Source organism: Neoarius graeffei, chromosome 18 (assembly GCF_027579695.1).
Source record: "Neoarius graeffei isolate fNeoGra1 chromosome 18, fNeoGra1.pri, whole genome shotgun sequence".
NCBI classification, from domain to species: Eukaryota; Metazoa; Chordata; class Actinopteri; order Siluriformes; family Ariidae; genus Neoarius; species Neoarius graeffei.
In genome coordinates this window covers 26,435,742-26,448,422 of record NC_083586.1, presented here as the reverse complement: position 1 = coordinate 26,448,422, position 12,681 = coordinate 26,435,742, and the positions used below count along the sequence as shown (strand labels likewise).

At 41.6% G+C, this 12,681-nt stretch overlaps 1 protein-coding gene across 4 annotated transcripts in view; it reads right to left on the bottom strand.

The window, feature by feature from the left end:
• dmd (dystrophin) overlaps positions 1-12,681 on the bottom strand; it is a 509,910-nt gene that overhangs the window by 154,979 nt on the left and 342,250 nt on the right. The window lies entirely within an intron of this gene.

The following is a 12,681-nucleotide window of genomic DNA, read 5'->3' as shown; positions in this document are numbered from 1 at the left end:
TTTTCTATGGGGTTGAGATCTGGAGACTGGCTAGGCCACTCCAGGACCTTGAAATGCTTCTTACGAAGCCACTCCTTCGTTGCCCGGGCGGTGTGTTTGGGATCATTGTCATGCTGAAAGACCCAGCCACGTTTCATCTTCAATGCCCTTGTTGATGGAAGGAGGTTTTCACTCAAAATCTCACGATACATGGCCCCATTCATTCTTTCCTTTACACGGATCAGTCGTCCTGGTCCCTTTGCAGAAAAACAGCCCCAAAGCATGTTTCCACCCCCATGCTTCACAGTAGGTATGGTGTTCTTTGGATGCAACTCAGCATTCTTTCTCCTCCAAACACGACAAGTTGAGTTTTTACCAAAAAGTTCTATTTTGATTTCATCTGACCATATGACATTCTCCCAATCCTCTTCTGGATCATCCAAATGCTCTCTAGCAAACTTCAGACGGGCCTGGACATGTACTGACTTAAGCAGGGGGACACGTCTGGCACTGCAGGATTTGAGTCCCTGGCGGCGTAGTGTGTTACTGATGGTAGCCTTTGTTACTTTGGTCCCAGCTCTCTGCAGGTCATTCACTAGGTCCCCCCATGTGGTTCTGGGATTTTTGCTCACCGTTCTTGTGATCATTTTGACCCCACGGGGTGAGATCTTGCGTGGAGCCCCAGATCGAGGGAGATTATCAGTGGTCTTGTATGTCTTCCATTTTCTAATAATTGCTCCCACAGTTGATTTCTTCACACCAAGCTGCTTACATATTGCAGATTCAGTCTTCCCAGCCTGGTGCAGGTCTACAATTTTGTTTCTGGTGTCTTTTGACAGCTCTTTGGTCTTGGCCATAGTGGAGTTTGGAGTGTGACTGTTTGAGGTTGTGGACAGGTGTCTTTTATACTGATAACGAGTTCAAACAGGTGCCATTAATACAGGTAACGAGTGGAGGACAGAGGAGCTTCTTAAAGAAGAAGTTACAGGTCTGTGAGAGCCAGAAATCTTGCTTGTTTGTAGGTGTCCAAATACTTATTTTACCGAGGAATTTACCAATTAATTCATTAAAAATCCTACAATGTGATTTCCTGGATTCTTTCCCCCCATTCTGTCCCTCATAGTTGAAGTGTACCTATGATGAAGATTACAGGCCTCTCTCATCTTTTTAAGTGGGAGAATTTGCACAATTGGTGCCTGACTAAATACTTTTTTGCCCCACTGTAGGGAATTACTGTATAGAGGACTATAGCCTATAGTGAGCTCATTCATAAAATGGAAAAAAAGGGGAAAAAAAAGCAGCTTTCGGACACTCGTCCGCAGCGCCGTTATTTACGTCATTACTGTCGCATGATTAAAACATGCCAGATCAGTCGGCTGGTGGGTTTTCAAAATAATAAATCCATGCATGTATTTCTGTGATAAGTCCATAGTATACTGAGCGTATTTCCTACATTAATCAGTACAAAGTCCCTGCATCTTTCAGTTCTTTTAAATCAAGGCTGAATACTTTCTTCTTCGCCGCTGCCTTTTATTCAATCAAATTTGAGGCTTTTGATTAATTCCTCGCTCTGCACAGGAACTTTTATTCTTGTATTTTATCTCTTATTCTATTTTAGCTTATTTTCTATTCCCTTGCTATTTTTAATTGTACTTGAACGGTCGTTTACAATGTGTTTCTTCCTCCGTCCATTTACCCCAACACACTACAATATTATTGCCATTTTTGCACCACAACTTATAAATTTGTCTCGTGCCCATTGTCATAAGGAAAAACTACCGCTATGCTCAATCTAAAATACTTAACGGTCCTTATGAAATCAGCGCGACTGCATCGTAAGATGGTTAGTGACCATCGGTTGTGCAGTACTTTTCACGATGCATTGCGGGATACTATGAGTCACCTATATAGGGTGTAATAATTCTCACTATACATTTGGACAGCACTACAAAATGGCGACCTCGCCATATAGTCCACTATATAGTGAGTGGTGAATGATTTCAGACACGGCGAAGCTCTATTATCAAAAAGAAACCATTTTGAAATCCAAAATTTAGAGCATCCAAAAATACAACCCCGATTCCAAAAAAGTCAGGATGCGGTGTTCATGGGAATAAAAACAGAATGCAATGATTTTCAAATCATGGAAATCCCATCTCTCATTGAAAATAGTACAAGAACAATATATCAAATGCTGAAACCGAGAAACGTTACGTTGTTTTTTTTTTTTTTGGAAAATATGCTGTCGGGGGTGGGGGGGTTCCACACTAATATTTCTTTGAACTGCCTTTAGGCCAAAAAAAAAAAAAAGTGTGTTTCCGGTAACATGAAATACTAAAATAAGGTCGGTAATTGGAAAAAGGTTTTTTTTCTTAATTTTTTTTATTTTGTTCGAAAAAATTAACACAAGTAAACATCTTACAAAATAGTATTTTGGCACAGAATCCTTTATACCACACATCATAATAAAATAAAAGTGTTTTAAATCTTTAAACGAATAAAAAAAAAAATATCGCGAGAGTTCGAGTTATGATCTACGGAAGCGTATTGCTGCCACACTCAAAAAAAAAATGGCTTAGAATCAAGTAATTACGTGAAAAGATATTGTTAACAAAGTTATCACATTTTTACAATATATTTATCATGTAATAACATAACATCACGTAATTTCATGATACGAAATTATCACGTTATTTCATGATATTTTCATGTAATAACGTGAAAACACCTTATCAAGAAATAACGTCCTAGGCTAGGCTACTTCCATTAAAAGCAGACGGCCTCGCCTAGCCTACTGTAGAACTTGGGTCGAGCAAAAACACCGAGCAAAAACATGGCTGAATCCTGAATGACTCCTATTTGTATAAATAGGGGACTACATAGGTGGCAAAATGTAGTGTTTTTCCCTGCCATGGAAGTGCACTTGTATACTGAAGAGGAAGCAATTTGCATTACAGCCTTGAATGAGGATTCAAAATGGCGGCTCGGCTCAGTTTTCCCTTCCTCCTTCAGTATACAAGTGCGCTTCCATGTTTATGCAGGAGGGCTGATAGAAGTGGCGAAACATTTTACTTTTTATCATTTCTTTCACAACTTGAATGCGTTGAAACAAAAAATTATGACAAACTAACGCCACTTACACTAAAATATCGAGGGAAATTTGTAATAAAAACTTTACAGTCGGCAATTTCGACACGGAAATTCTCGATCGGTCGGGTTACTGGAAACACACTTTTTTTTTTTTTGGCCTTAGCTTTAGTTACGGTGCATAACTGCTGTGGCATTGTTTCAACAGCTTTATGCAACGTCACAAATTGTTTCCATGCAGAGTTGCGTTAATTTTTCACCGAGATCTTATACTGATGACAGGAGATCTGAACCACTCCATAAATTCTCGAGCACATCCCGGTCATTAAAAGATTCAGAAAATCCAGAGAACTCTCTGTATGCATGGGACAAGGCTGAAAACCAAGATTGGACGTCTGTGATCTTCGGGCCCTCAGGGGACACTGCGTTAAAAAGAGACGCAACTCTGTAGTGGAACTCGCTGCATGGGCTCAGGAACACTACCGAATACTATCGTCTTTGAACACGGTCCGTCACTGTGTCTACAAACGAAAGTTAAAATTTTACCATGCAAAGAATTAACCGTATATAAACAATCTACAGAAATACCGCTGCCTTCTCTGGGCCCGAGCTCTTTTACAAAGGACTGAGGTGAAGTGGAAAACTGTCCTGAAATTTGATAAGCCAAATGAGTTTTTTGTTTGTTTGTTTGTTTGTTTGTTTGTTTTTTCCCCCAAAAGAAAGCAACAGAATCTGAATGCATCTCAAAAAATGATTAAAAATGTGTGGACTGTTCAGGAGCAATCACTTCGCATATCGTACAAACTCAGTTATTGTATTTCAGAATGCAAAAAGACGCACGGTTACAGAGGAGCTTGCTGTACTTTCTTCTTTTGACATGACCTCAGCGCAAATCTACCACAAATCGGTTGAAAAAAATTCAGGGAAAAAAAAAAAAACATACTTGTCAACCTATATGGAATGTCCGTATTTTATACGGATTTGATTCAATAAATGTAGTATACGGGCGTATAAATAAAGTTATACGGATTCTTTAAAAAAACTTCAATATTTATTTAGAGCTATAATCAATTCCCACGATGATAAAAGAGCGCATAACATTTACAAACGTACTGTACACCACAGACAGCCAGTAAAGAGTCTTATGAAATCGCGCGTTATCTTGTGGTAGCGAGACTTCGTTCCACTTTTGATCATGCGCACACCGCATTGCGAGAATCCCGCCAACCGTGAAGTCATAGACATATAAACATAGACGCCGCCTTCTGCGTAGAATCATACGTCATCCTCGCTGCCAGATTCTTCAACCGTCTCTGGTATAGCGTCTAGACAGTAGCCGAGAATAAAGATGCCTCATTCATGTGGTGCGTTTAACTGTACCAACAGGTTTACCGTCCAAACGAGATCACATGGGATTACCTTTCACAGGTGAGACTGGAAAAATACTTTTCATTGTATTTGGTCATTATAACTTAATTTTACGAACAGATTTTCCTGACTTTGTGGCTAATATGAAGTCTCGCGCATAACAGCCGCTCGGTGAAACCTGTCTCCAAACAACGAAGTATTTCCTTCATAACTACGCTGATAACACTTTGTGTTTTTGTCAAACATTGGAGCTTTGTATTCATTCTGAAGGTTTATTGTTATTAATATTGAATAAAAAGTAACTGGGATATATCATTGTTAATTATCATTCAAATTTTAGGTAAATTATTTTAATTTGCATCTTATACGGATTTTATAAGGGAAATACGGATTTTGGAGGTTGGTTATACAGGTTTGATTGACCAAAGGTTGACATGTATGAAAAAATCCTAATTTTTAAATTACTCAGGATTATTTCAGCCATGTCAATAACTGCCATAACACAGCAGTATAAATGTATATATGATATTACATGGTTGGATGAAGATATGAAGTTTATCTCCGAGTGGTGAATGGATGGTGAATGCTTAGATGACATGCCGCCACCCATGCTTAGAATGCTTAGTGACATGCTGCCACCCATCAAACCGCTGCCGCGACACTTACAATTCAGGCCTACCAGGGATCGCGTTAACGCAGAAATTGTGTTTTTACATACAAAAATGACAAAAACCGCATGTTCAGGATTTTAATGCGTCCCGGGACGCAGGGCTCCTACTTGAATTTTTCCTGATTGTCTTGGCAAATCTGTTAGATTATGCCGTTTAACAAACAAAGCAAAAGTGAATAGAACGGAAAGGTCACGGCATCGTGGTCACTTTTACGTGACATCATCGCAACCGTGGATATCTGGATGTGGGCTATATTTTATTAGACCTAATGCTTGGCTCAACTAGCAGCATGTTTGTCATCTAACGATAATGTAGACTCGGCTAAACGCCATAAAATACAGGAGCTCTAGGCTCTGGCTTGTTTATGACTGTTCTAAGTCCACATTTGAGCTTACCTTTTGGCATAATAAGGTGATATTCTTTATCGGGCATTTCCCATAACATTCCGGCACAAAACCTGCCTTTTAGTAGGCATCTATACTTTTGTTTGCCTTTAGCATGTCCGGTGTGTTTGGAAGTCCCAAATATGAAATAGCTCAGGATGTCACACACCCCTTTTCCACCAAAGCAGTTCCAGGGCTGGTTCGGGGCCAGTGCTTAGTTTGGAACCGGGTTTTCTGTTTCCACTGACAAAGAACTGGCTCTGGGGCCAGAAAAACCGGTTCCAGGCTAGCACCAACTCTCTGCTGGGCCAGAGGAAAGAACCGCTTACGTCAGCGGGGGGGAGTTGTTAAGACCAACAACAATAACAAGACCGCGAAAGATCGCCATTTTTAAGCGACGAGAAGCAGCAGCTGTACAAATGTGAAGTCATCCATTATTATTATTATTGTTGTTGCTGCTGCTTCTTCTGTGTTGTTTTTGCTTCGATATTCACGCCAAGGTTTATGCAAACATAGCGCCGTAACTGACGTATACAGCGACGTAATGACGTATACAACAACGTAACTGACGTATACAGCGACGTAATGATGTATACAACGACGTAACTGACGTATACAGCGACGTAATGATGTGTCTTCCCTTAGCACCGCGAGCTATGGAAAAGCAAGCTGGTTCTCAGCTGGCTCGCAAGTTGAACGAGTTGTGAACCAGCACCAGCACTGGCCCCGAACCAGCCCTGGAACTGATTTGGTGGAAAAGGGGTATCAGTGTCCCAAATCCGGTAGCTGGTTTGCCGTACACTTTTCAAGTAGAATAAATCCATTTGTGGGTAAATTAAGAGCAAGCAGCATTTCTTTATTTTTGTCTAATGTGAACTCAAGCGCAGCGAAATTCCTCCTCTGCATTTAACATGCACAGGCACATACACAAACACAGAGAGAGAGAGAGAGAGAGAGAGAGAGCGAAGGGTGCAGAATAAATAAATATGTAGGTAAATTATATGGATCTGTGATTGCTGCATGTTTCAGCTTTTGAATGTAACGCAATCTACTGGTATAAAATACATTTTTATTAGTTTCAGAGAGACTGTACTGACTGCAGTCGTCTCGATTTCCGCACTATTGATAAAATTTAATCGTAGTTAATATTTAATAGTGATCAGTACTTTGAACAACTCGTGCCATGTTGCATCACCATTCACTTTGTTTAATGTGAAATAAACTGTGTTCCCCTTTGGAACAGGACACTGCTTGTGAGATCTAAGTGGATAGTGTATTGACTTTTTTTTTTTCCTGTTTTTAGGGTGGGAATTCAGTAAAATTATAAGTAAAATATAGCCTTTTCCTAAACATGAACTGGTAAAAATCAGCTCTAGATGCCACCAGGACCCCGCTTTTTGCACCTCGCTACGCTTATTTTAAGCCTCGGTCACAACCGGCCGTACGTGCTCCTACGGCCGGTCTACGTGCAAAAAACGCAAGAAACGCACGGAGGGTGCGCGTGTGACGTGCTGATTTTCGAGCCGTAGACTGGCTGCAGAGGTTCTTTGTCATGTCAAACAAACTCTACGGGCGCTTACGTTTTTTTCAGGTTGCAAGACAAACTTAAGGCCAATTTATGCTGACAATGCAGTCCTCGCAGATGGCGCCGCAGATGGCGTCTGCGTAGCCCCCCCCCCTTTGCAGACACTCTGCGCGCACCTCCCAAAAATTGTGACCACTGCAGAAGCCTCGCAGACAGCGTCGCAGACAAGAGGGCTCTGATTGGTCCACTCTACATCCGCTGTACACGCACTTCCGCTTCCCTACTTTCCCGGTTTGGTTTGTTTTCACGACCGCCATTTTTAAAAACACGAGCGAAGATGGAGCAGCACGAAGAGCGGTTGATCGAGGAAGTGAGGAAGTACGTACATCTATACAACTCCAGTTCTAGTCATTATAAGTAACCGGAGGATAAACACTCCACTAACCACACCCACCAACTACTCCTAGCGATTTCGCGACTTCGCGCCCCCTTGCGTTGTGGCGGTGAATAACATCGCGCACGCCTATTACTCTCCGCTCAACGATAAATTACAACTGTCTGCGAAAAGCTATCTGCGAAAGCCTTGTCGCAAGAGCATGCAGAGGCCCTTACGGCCAACGTGCGTCTTTCTCCATGAACAAAAAAAACGCAGCGATTTGGGAAACGCCAAAAATCGCACTGCTAAAAAATCGTACGTCTGGTTGTGACCTAGGCTTTATATATGAGAGAGAGAAGTGTGAAGAGAAAGAAATATAGATTAAGATCAGGAAGGTAATAGATAGATAGATCAATTGAAGCCAGTGGGAGGAAAAGTGAGGGGAACAAAAAATGAGAGTGACCGGGGTCTGGAAACATGCAGTATAATTTGTAGTATTACCCAGAACATGTCTAGCAAGTCTGAAGGCATTTTTTGAAAACTGACTATATGGGAGCAGTTTGCCATTCTAAGGCCCAATCCCAATTCTAATTTCTACCCCTTCCCCTTCCCCTTGAAACTGAGCTACAAGGGATAGGGCTTGAAATTCAACCCCTACGTATTGGGATAGCCCTTCAACGATCGCATACGTCATCGCGTACCTCCGTCAGCGTTTACGTTAGCAAAACGCGACCAAATGCGTCATTGGCTGCGACCAGCCGCTACAGTCAGAGCCAGAAATCTCTGCTGGCAGGGTGTGATTTGTTAACTAACACCACTGAATGGGATATCTTTGGCGCTTCGTGCACCACATCCAACAGAATGAGGTGTCAGAACACTCATGTAAACAATAAAAGCGAGAATAACAGAACAAAACGTACGCAGTCAAGCAACCGAAAACAATACTCACTCCCAAAGCTTTTTAGCAGCAGCTTGGATTTCAGAAATCGCTGCTCATTCTCAGCTCGAAAGCGAATCAAGCGGCGTGTTTCCTCTGGATAACAACTTAAAACACGTAAATAATGGAGAAAATACATTTATGACAATCTTTCGCCGCGGGAACCGCCATCTTTCTGAAATCCGCATGAAATCTCGCTGAAATCCGCATGGCATTGTGGGAAATCACTCAAACCCCTTCGTTCGGAGTCAGCTCCAGGAAAATCTCCGTTTGGAGGGGTACAGAAGCCCTCCCCCTTCCCCTACCCCTCCGCGTTAACTGGGATTGGGATACTCCTACCCCTTCACGTGAACGCGCAAAATGGAGGGGAAGGGCCAAGGGGTTGGTCCAAGGGGTGAAATGGGATTCGGCCAAAGTCTATGGGGGGTGAGGAGGGGAAAGAAAAAAAAAACCTCACAGAAGGATAGCGGGATACAGGGGACTATCAAAAAGAAAGAAAAATACAACCACAGATGTGCTCAATGGGCTGAACATTTTAAAATTGAGGACAAACTCTCTAGGAGGAGAAGTTAAACCTCCAGAAATGACCTGAAAGGAAGGAAAAGCAGGGGATGAAAAATAAAGTGCATAAATATCAAAACGAAAATAACATTTCACAAGTGTCACTTACAAGCCCTGTGTGACAAAGTCGGAACGAAATTTCGACGTTAAGCAGTTCGAGCCGATTTAAATCACAGAAAACACCTGACTATTTTGCTGATTATGACTTTATGAAGGACTGCCTGATAACTTGGAAAGGATACCTTTTGGAACCATCAAAAAACAGCCCCCATGTTATAATCGACTTACGGTATAAGTCAACTACAGGCACTGCTGGGTCAGAAGGGGTGTTCACACAGCAACTTTTACTGCGGTGTAGCACCGAGGCTGCCCCGGTAGAGCGTTCACACGGTACAAAGTTACACCGGTGTCGCCCCTGAAAGCTGCTTAAACCGGTGCAAATCTAACCCTGCTTGGGAGGGGGTTTAAGAAATTTACTCCGGAGTAGGGCTGTAACGATAAACCGAACTCTCGATTCGATTCGTATCGCGATTTTTGACCCACGATTCGATACACCCACGATTTTTTTAAAATGTATTTTTAAAGTAGTACATTTGACTTATTAACATTTACTTACTTACATTAACTATTTAATAACAAATAATTCAGACCACTGCAGAGAATGAGTAATATGTATGCAAAAATGAACAAATGTATATCCAAAGACTGTTTTATTTCTCAAAATAATACTGTTGAGCCGGAAGCTCTGGTTTTTTCGGTTCTGAAAAAGTCATTTTTCCAAATCGTGTAAATCCGTTAAGATTTTTTTTTTGGGGGGGTGGCTGTCTCACTGTCTCACTCTCATAGCGCCAATGATTTTCTGTGATCGCGGAAAACAGATGGAAATTACGGAATTTTTATGGTGAAACATTGCTCGCGTGTCAAAATGTAACTGCCGCAGAAGGCTTCCACCCAAGCAGACATGCCTTCAGTGTTGCCAGATATTGCTAACGTTTTCCACCCCAACATATGTTCAAAACCAGCCAAAAAGCACCTAAACCCGCCCAATCTGGCAACACTGCATGCCTTTCCGGTCAAGTGATTGTGATTGGCTTGTGGCACACCTAGCCAGCCAATGAGCTGCTTGTTTACAGATTCGCTCCCCGCGTCGCAACCAGAATGGCGACCGCTTAAAAGAAATGAATGCTCTGCCGGTGGCGAGTGTGGACGTTGCGTGACTCGCAGAAGATTGTCGCAGGCCGGCAAAAAAACGACTTACTAATAGATATAAAAAATAAAAGTAATTTAAGTAAGTTTAAAATGTAATTTAAATAAAAAGTAAAGTATTCATAAATTGAAGTTTGGAAGCGCCTCTGTTTTTGGGCTGAGGAGAAGTTTGAAAGGGTGTACCGCGATTCTGCCTTCTTGTATCGCGACATGGATCGTGGCTCTGCGTATCGCGATTTCAATTTCGATACGCATATTGTTACAGCCCTACTCCGGAGTAAATGCTAGTTTGCGGGGCAGCACCGATATACACTGCAAAAACCTGGCTTACAAAAACAAGAAAAAAAAAGTAATAAAATGAGGAATATTTTACTTAAAATAAGCAAAATTATCTGCCAACAGAACAAGAAAATTTGACTTGGCAAGATTTTTAAAAACAAGTAAATATATCTAGCTTTAGAAACCCCACAGATGTCTTAAAACTGGTGTATTTATACTAAAAACAAGTAGATTTGTACTATTTAACATGCTAGATACTTTGTCCCCCAACCAACAGTTTGACTATTCCATCTGGGCGTATTGGTGTGCTCTGTTTAAGTAAGTGTTTATACCAACTGAGACCGCCAAATAAATCAAAATCAAAACAACAAACCAATCCATTTTGTAGCCTATTTTTGTTGCCAGATTGACAATACAACAATTCATTTCATTTAGTTATCTGTTTTGTGTTAAAGGCGTCACGCAGTGGCGATAAAAGTCGCATTATTCTGCACCAGAATGCTTTCGAGATTCGAAATAAATTGACTGTCGATTTTTCAAAAGCTTCCCGCGGTTGTAATCGGTCCTTATTTGGTCATGCCCATCACTTGAAATTTCCCGCGTTCGCAGCGCCCCCTCTCGGTCAATGGAACAGCTGCGTGACGTCATACCAGTAACCACTCGGTGCAGTTGCAATGGCGGACACACCAGAAAATAGGAGCGATGCTGAGGAAATTAGCTTTGATTTTACCGATACAGAAGAAGAAAATGGCCCACAAGTAGAGATTTTGAGAGCTGAATGTCCTGGTGGTATCCAGCCTTACAGATTTGAACCTGAGCGCTCATCTTCAAAAGAAAACGAGGACAGTTCTGACGACGACAGAAACGAAGACGAGAATGAAGAAGACCGGCGACTTGAAGACTTGTTTTGGTTGGTTTCTCTGACTAAATCACTACTTGTGCGTATTTTTAAAGACCATTTTCACTTGCGATATTTTTTTTTATTCGTTTAAAGATTTAAAACACTTTTATTTTATTATGATGTGTGATATAAAGGATTCTGTGCCAGAATACTATTTTGTAAGATGTTTACTTGTGTTAATTTTTTCGAACAAAATAAAAAAAATTAAGAAAAAAAAAACTTTTTCCTTCCTACCGACCTTATTTTAGTATTTCATGTTACCTGAAACACACTATTTTTTTTTTTGGCCTAAGCAGGTTTGTGACGTGTGAACGCTCCACAAAATTTACACCGGTGTAAGATATATCGCAACAAAATACATCGGTGCAGCATCGATGCAAATATGTGCCGTGTGAACACCCCTAGAGACTGGAAGAAGAGAAAAGGAAGACAATGACTGTAGATATTCATTTTCTACATTATCTTTACAGTTAGGGCGGCACGGTGGTGTAGTGGTTAGCGCTGTCGCCTCACAGCAAGAAGGTCCTGGGTTCGAGCCCCGGGGCCGGCGAGGGCCTTTCTGTGTGGAGTTTGCATGTTCTCCCCGTGTCCGCGTGGGTTTCCTCCGGGTGCTCCGGTTTCCCCCACAGTCCAAAGACATGCAGGTTAGGTTAACTGGTGACTCTAAATTGACCGTAGGTGTGAATGTGAGTGTGAATGGTTGTCTGTGTCTATGTGTCAGCCCTGTGATGACCTGGCGACTTGTCCAGGGTGTACCCCGCCTTTCGCCCGTAGTCAGCTGGGATAGGCTCCAGCTTGCCTGCGACCCTGTAGAAGGATAAAGCGGCTAGAGATAATGAGATGAGATGAGATCTTTACAGTTATTACCGCGAGTTGGCCTAGTGGTTAGTGTGTCCACCTCTCAATCGGGAATTCTACTTGCGGTTGGGTCATAACAAATACCATCATAAAAAAAAAAGGGTACCTGCTGCTGTCTGGCAAGGCACACTGCAATACAGATGCGAGTGGGGAGTCAAACTCTTGCAGTTACCAGAGGACTAGCCCCCCCACTGTAGCCCTAGCTATGTAATAGGCGAGAGGCCGAGGGCTACAGAAACGGAGATCAGCGTTGCCCTATGCACCATGTGGCGTAGGAAGGACTTAGGGCTGCTCGATTATGGAAAAAATAATCACGATTATTTCAGTCAATATTGAAATCATGATTATTCAAACGATTTTTTTAAACAATGCATTTATTCAGCATTTCTCTTTAAAACAAAAAAAACCTCTTTGTGATTGATCATTTACGTTCACCTTTCTTTCAAACTGAAAATATAGTCTAGAAAAACTTAAGTTTGCGATGTGTAAAACAAAATAAAAATATTCTTTTGACATAAGACAGAGAAAAACAAATGTACATTCTATCCAG